The sequence below is a fragment of the Anneissia japonica genome, unplaced genomic scaffold (genome assembly GCF_011630105.1).
Source record: "Anneissia japonica isolate Jap-2015-1 unplaced genomic scaffold, ASM1163010v1 scaffold287588_len240510_cov160, whole genome shotgun sequence".
In the NCBI taxonomy this organism is placed as follows: Eukaryota; Metazoa; Echinodermata; class Crinoidea; order Comatulida; family Comatulidae; genus Anneissia; species Anneissia japonica.
This window is the reverse complement of record NW_022716955.1, coordinates 110,185-116,184: the sequence shown is the minus strand read 5'-3', so window position 1 is coordinate 116,184 and position 6,000 is coordinate 110,185. Positions and strand designations below refer to the sequence as shown.

The window sequence follows — 6,000 nt, the reverse complement described above, 5'->3', positions numbered from 1 at the left end:
TAGCAACCAAAAAAAAAAAAATAAATAAAAAAAAAAAAATAAATAAATAAAAAAAAATAAAAAAAAATAATGGAAATAAATTATTAAAACTGGCCCGTGAGTAAATATATTGCATCAAATGTTGAAATGTGACCAAGTCACAGAAAGAGAACGAAGTTCTAGAATAGCAAAGTAAGAGAAAAATAAAATAAATAAATAAATTTAAATAAAAAAATAAAAAATTAGGAAAATAAAATTTTGAAAATAATAAATGAAGTAAACGATATGAAATAATATGATGAAGAGAAAAATAATATAAATAAATATGTTAAAAATTAATAAATTAGAAATTATATGAATCAAATTGTGAAAATAATAATAAAAATGAAGTAAATGAGAAATAATATATGATTAAAACTGGCCCATGAGAAAACATATTTTTACAACATTAATGCCATTCCAACATGTATTTACCGTTTCCTATTAAATCAAGGATAATATTTACTTTTTCTCCCATAATATAACAGTCCATAAAGTGCTAATTCTTTGTTCATAGAAACTGTAAGTGTTTGCTGAGGTTTATTGTCTACAAAACACACATCTGTTGAAACTAGATTATTATTTTTTTCTAAAGTTAATTGCTTGGATATTTTCTCAGTTTCTTGGCACTGATGCATTATGGTGGTTGGTGATTTTCATGGAAACAAAAGAACTGGAACAATGATCCTATTGTAATAATTGAGCTTATTATAATCTCTTTAAGTTGTAATCAATGCAGATTGTTCATTTACCAAATGATCTGCAATTCTTTTAAATTAGCGTTTTTCACAGTATTCAATATTTTCTAAAAATAGTTTACTGTAAATAATATGACAATACCCAATATTTTAACATATTTTTGTTTAAAAATATTTTTTTCTTCTGTAATGTTTAGCCACATTATTCAACATAAAAATAAAAAACAAAACAAAACAAAAACAAAAGAAGTAACGACAGAACTAGGCATGTTACGAAAGACTAACCATAAAATATTTTCTCTACCTTTCTTTGTCATACTGTGAACTTTTCCGAAGACTCTCCAATATCCTGAAGAAGTCCACTACATGGACGATTGAAAGAAAATGAATTTATGGAAAGTCTTTCATTTTATTTTTCATTTCATTTATTTCTGTCAAAAAAAAAAAAATATACAAAAGGCAAGAACAAACAGACACAATGAGAAACAACAACAAGAGAGAGGCAAACCAAAAAGCAAACTTAATCAACTATTGAGTCGTTTCCCCAATACATAAAAGTATTATAATTATCAACAATAAAGATAAAATATAAATCATTTGTCAGATTTGTCAGTCTTTAATTCTCTGATGTCATGATCATTATTATTATTTTTTGTTATCAACATGTTTACATTTGTTGTCAAGGTCTACTGTATTAATGACTTCAGGAAAGCGATGAGTAATTTGACAAGATCGCCTCTTTTGTTATTTTATATTTGTCATTTGTTGCAATTGACCTTGGCAAGACAATGTATGCAGAAACCATAGCAATTTATCTATCAGTATTACATGACACCATCAGAAAACATAAAACAAGGATTTGTATTAAAACAACCCGTACAGTATAAATTTATATTGCTGTATGCTTAGAAGAATAAAATAAAAAAAAAAAAACAACATGTATTGCTGTATGGTAACAGGAAACTGTATTTGTAACAAATACCGTTATTTATTTGAATAAATGCCCCACTTTGAATAAACTCCTCCTGGAAAACGAATACTGTAAACGCCTTGAGGCGTTCATTTTTTTTCTTGAATAAATGCCCCCCCCCCAAATGACTGTTAAATCTATTGGCAGGTACATCATCCTCAATACATTCTAATTAATGTTCTACTGTTTCAGTAGTAGAATTATATTTTTTTTCATCTGGTTGTGATCAGTAAGCCTTTGTGAACATATAGTAACACATTTTGTATTGTGTTGTATACTGTAATAGTTTCCTATTTACATTGAAATTACAGAGCATTTATTTTAGTATACATCCATTTTACACCAAAAAAAAAAAAAGAAAAAGAAAAACCCTCGAATAAACAACCCTTCAAAAACCCTTCTTATATGTACATATTATTCATTTTTAAGCAACCAAGTACATTGCTTTGGTTGACTTCACAAAAAAATAGAAAATGGTTTTGCAAAATCAACATTTTTTTGTACACATTTAGAAGGGGAGGGAGGGGTTACCGAAAAAGAGTACTGTTAGTACAATTGGGAAAATAATAAAAGGGAGAAAATATTCTAAACTTAAATATTCCTCCATGATTTAACGTTAAGTGACTGTAGATTCCTCAGTTGATGGTATATGGTCGTGAGAGGAACTGTTTGGTTTAGCTGTTCCTCTCGGAACCAAGTAAAATCAATTGATAGGCCTAAGTAGATATTTGTACATGGTGTGTCGAAAGCATAATAATTATTATTGTCAACTTGCAGTGCAATTCTTAAAGACGTATTTTACTGTAAATTTTCACTACAATTATAATTAAGGGTTAGTCTTTTTTTAGTTCTTGTATGTGTTGATATCTTAATGTAAATGAGGAGCATATCCTCAGAGGAGTTTTATAATAGTGAATTTTAGACCCCTCTATTTAGATACTACTTTTAGGCCTAGGCTGGGGGGGGGGGTGGTTCGCCCCTGACCATTGATTTTTAATGATTGTGTGTGACTATTTCTTCTGTTTTTGGTCGAATAAATACAGTGAACATAATTTTATACACAATTCCCTCCTGGAAAACATAATATATTTTTCCATGAATGATACACAAGTACATGATTTGGGAATATCATATTGGATCATATTGGATGACAGTGCTTCCTTCCGGATTAAGTTCTTGCTCTTAGGCCATGCTCAGTAATTGTCATCGTTATATCCTTGACTGTCTTAGATGTGCTGTAAATAGGTCAAGTTACAGTAACTGTAGATTTCAATAAGTCACAGTTTGCTTGCTTTCTTTTGTTTAGTATTGTTATTGGTGCCTAGGTGTGTAAACAGTCTTTTATTTCTGGTCACGAACTGATGATCCATCATCCAGTATATGCATGACTCTTTTTGAATTAATTGTCTTATATTTGATACAATACACTTTTTTTTTTTATACGAACACATTTAATAAGAACAGCAAGGCTGAAATAAGAATAAATTGAGGCTGGGGTAAAATGTTTAATGATGTTTTTATTTAAAAAAACCCCTACAAATCAAGCTAGTCGTGTACAGTATTTATTTAAAACGTCCTTATTATATTTCTGCCCTAATTTTTAAAAATGGTTTAAATTTAGCTTTTCATAGACACACTGAGAAGGTACAGTAGACATACTGTATTCTCACTGACAAAATAGTAAATTCTAAATTATATCAGATTTATTAGGCTAAATAGAATGTCGCATGATCAGATGTAGTTAATTTCCAGTTTGGGAATGCACCTCCACTGCTGATATTAGATGAAAATTAAGGCTTGATAATAAACCAATATATACAGGTACAGAATGGAATATTGAAATTATTCAATGTCCTTCTAACAGCAGGCCAATTCAATATCTACAATAGAAATCAATAATACATATAATATAATACCTTTTGCCTACTGACTGTACTGTAATTATGTATTAAGAAGATTGAATGCATAGACCTGTGCTGTACTGTCATCTGCTGTGTAGTAATGGTGGCACCAATGAGTGGCAGGGAGGGCATTTACACCCGTTGGACAGGCCTGGACCCCCGTCGTCAGACGCCAAGATGAGGTTGGATCAAAAATAAAAATATATAACTTGCCTATCCAAATAAAGTTATTCTGATTGCCAATCTGTAATATTGTGGTTTAAAAGCACAATTTTGGACATATTGTACTAAGCTATAAAAACGCCCCCCGTAAACCCTTCCAGGGAATTTTTAATCCGGGACTCGGGCTAAGGCTGTAGTCTGCCTCCCATTGGACATGTCGTACCCTTTCGAAAAATTTCTGGAGCCACAGAGGCAGTGTAGTAGAGCCTACTGTATGGGTGTGTGATTGCTAAGTGGAATGTTTATTGACAAATGTAGCAAGTTAGGAGAAGCCACTTTTATAAGCTTATAGTTTCATAATGAGCTTTCTTAAATGTTGTGCATTCTAATACCTATGGCTACAGTACAGCTGTGAGGGAAACAGTGAATTTAATAATATAGACTTAGGCCAGGTTTTATGTACGAATCTGTCATCATCATGAATTTGTGGAATGGTTTTTCTGGGAGACTATATTGGGAGACTGTAAGTGCTTGTTCCTCTGCGCGGGAGTGTGTGAGACTACAGTATGCTGTCGTGAGAGAGTGGTGACCCAATTTTCAATAAAAGTACATCGAAATACTCTTTGCCAAACCTGCATATACCATCTAAGATCTTGGTCCCAGTGTTGAAATTGGAATTTGAATATTTATAATGGTGTATATTTAAAAAATGTTTTAAATAATATTAAATAAACTTAATTAAAAAGATGAAAAATGTGATTCTGTTTGGTTTTCTCTCATCGTGGTCAGAGTAAATGCAAGTTACAGTTTACCGACAGCGATCAGTATGTTGGTCTTACTGATCCATTTCCTGGACGTTACGCTTTTTACACAGAGTCACGAAGACGCAAAGCTTTCTTAATTTGATATTAGCTGTAGCTATTTTGCTGTCGAAGCAATTGCCACAGTTGTTGAAACTTAGACTCTCATTATCGTGCTCGGTGTTTCTGGTCCTTGAGTTGCAAGCTGCTTGTCTCCTTTGGCAAGAACACTTTGTCTGCTGCTTTTATCTCTCTCTACCCAGGAGTAGAAATGGGTACTGGCATATGCTGGGAAAGTAATCAGACTCGCTGTGAGGGGGGAGTGGCGATCCACTCAAAGCATTGCACAGTTTAGCCCCAACGCTTAAGAAAGAGAGATGGGCACTCAGGACGTGTATGTGCAGGTTCGACTACATTGTATTTTGTCAGCAAGAATACAAGACTTGTTTTCTACTTTTTGTAGAAAGTTCAACTTTGGCTGAGTTTATGATTCACTAGGCCAAGAGAAACATTTATTTCAAACAATCGTCCAACAGGGAGGCTTTGTTTCCACTTTTAGGCAAAAATTACAGCAATATCTAAAATATAATACCACAAGATATAAAAATATTGTAGGAATATTATTATTACTATTAATATTATTATCATTGTTATTATTATTATTATTATTATTGTTATTATTATTATTATTAATATTATTATTAATATTATTATTATTATTGTTATTATTATTGTCATTTTACTATAATACTGTAATAATTACAATTAAAACTAAATATTATAAATTAAGTATCATTATTTATTACTTAAATTATGATCTGAATTTTTGTTTATTATTTTAATTTATGACTTTGAAACCAAGTACAGTACAGTATACAGTATTCCATGTCATATATCATGTATACATTATTTAAGATTTAACATGATGAATTTTTTATGTGCAGACACATCCTTCACAGAAGAGCAAAACAGAACAGTATGCGGGAAGAATAAATTAAATAATTGATGAAAATCATAATGTATATAATTGGAAAATTCTCTATGTTAATACTTTAATAATCTTGGACAAAGTGTAAAGCATATAAAAAAGGTTATATTGTAATTTGTGTAGATTTGACTGCAAGTGATGTATGTTTTCAGTGAGTCACTTTCATAGTGACAGATCCAGGGAAAAAAGTAGCACTTTGTCTCTCAACACCAAAAAATCTAAATAAGTGTGAACAAATTTTAAGAGAATAAAAATCTAGTATTGTATATCAACACCCTCTTCGATTGGAAATTTCACCCTGCCCAACCTGGCAAAAAAATTCCTGGGTCCACAACTTCACACTGCTGGTCCTGAATCACAAAAAACAAACTTTATAAAGTAGAGTTCCATCATTTTTATTATTGACTTTGTGTAGTAAAGACTTGCAATTGTAGACAGGCATTATGGGTTGTATTTCTGTCAA

The 6,000-nt window shown here is 31.1% G+C and overlaps 1 protein-coding gene across 1 annotated transcript in view; it reads left to right on the top strand.

The window, feature by feature from the left end:
• The window catches only part of LOC117110072 (F-BAR and double SH3 domains protein 2-like), a 54,422-nt gene that overhangs the window by 4,015 nt on the left and 44,407 nt on the right, over window positions 1-6,000 (top strand). The window lies entirely within an intron of this gene.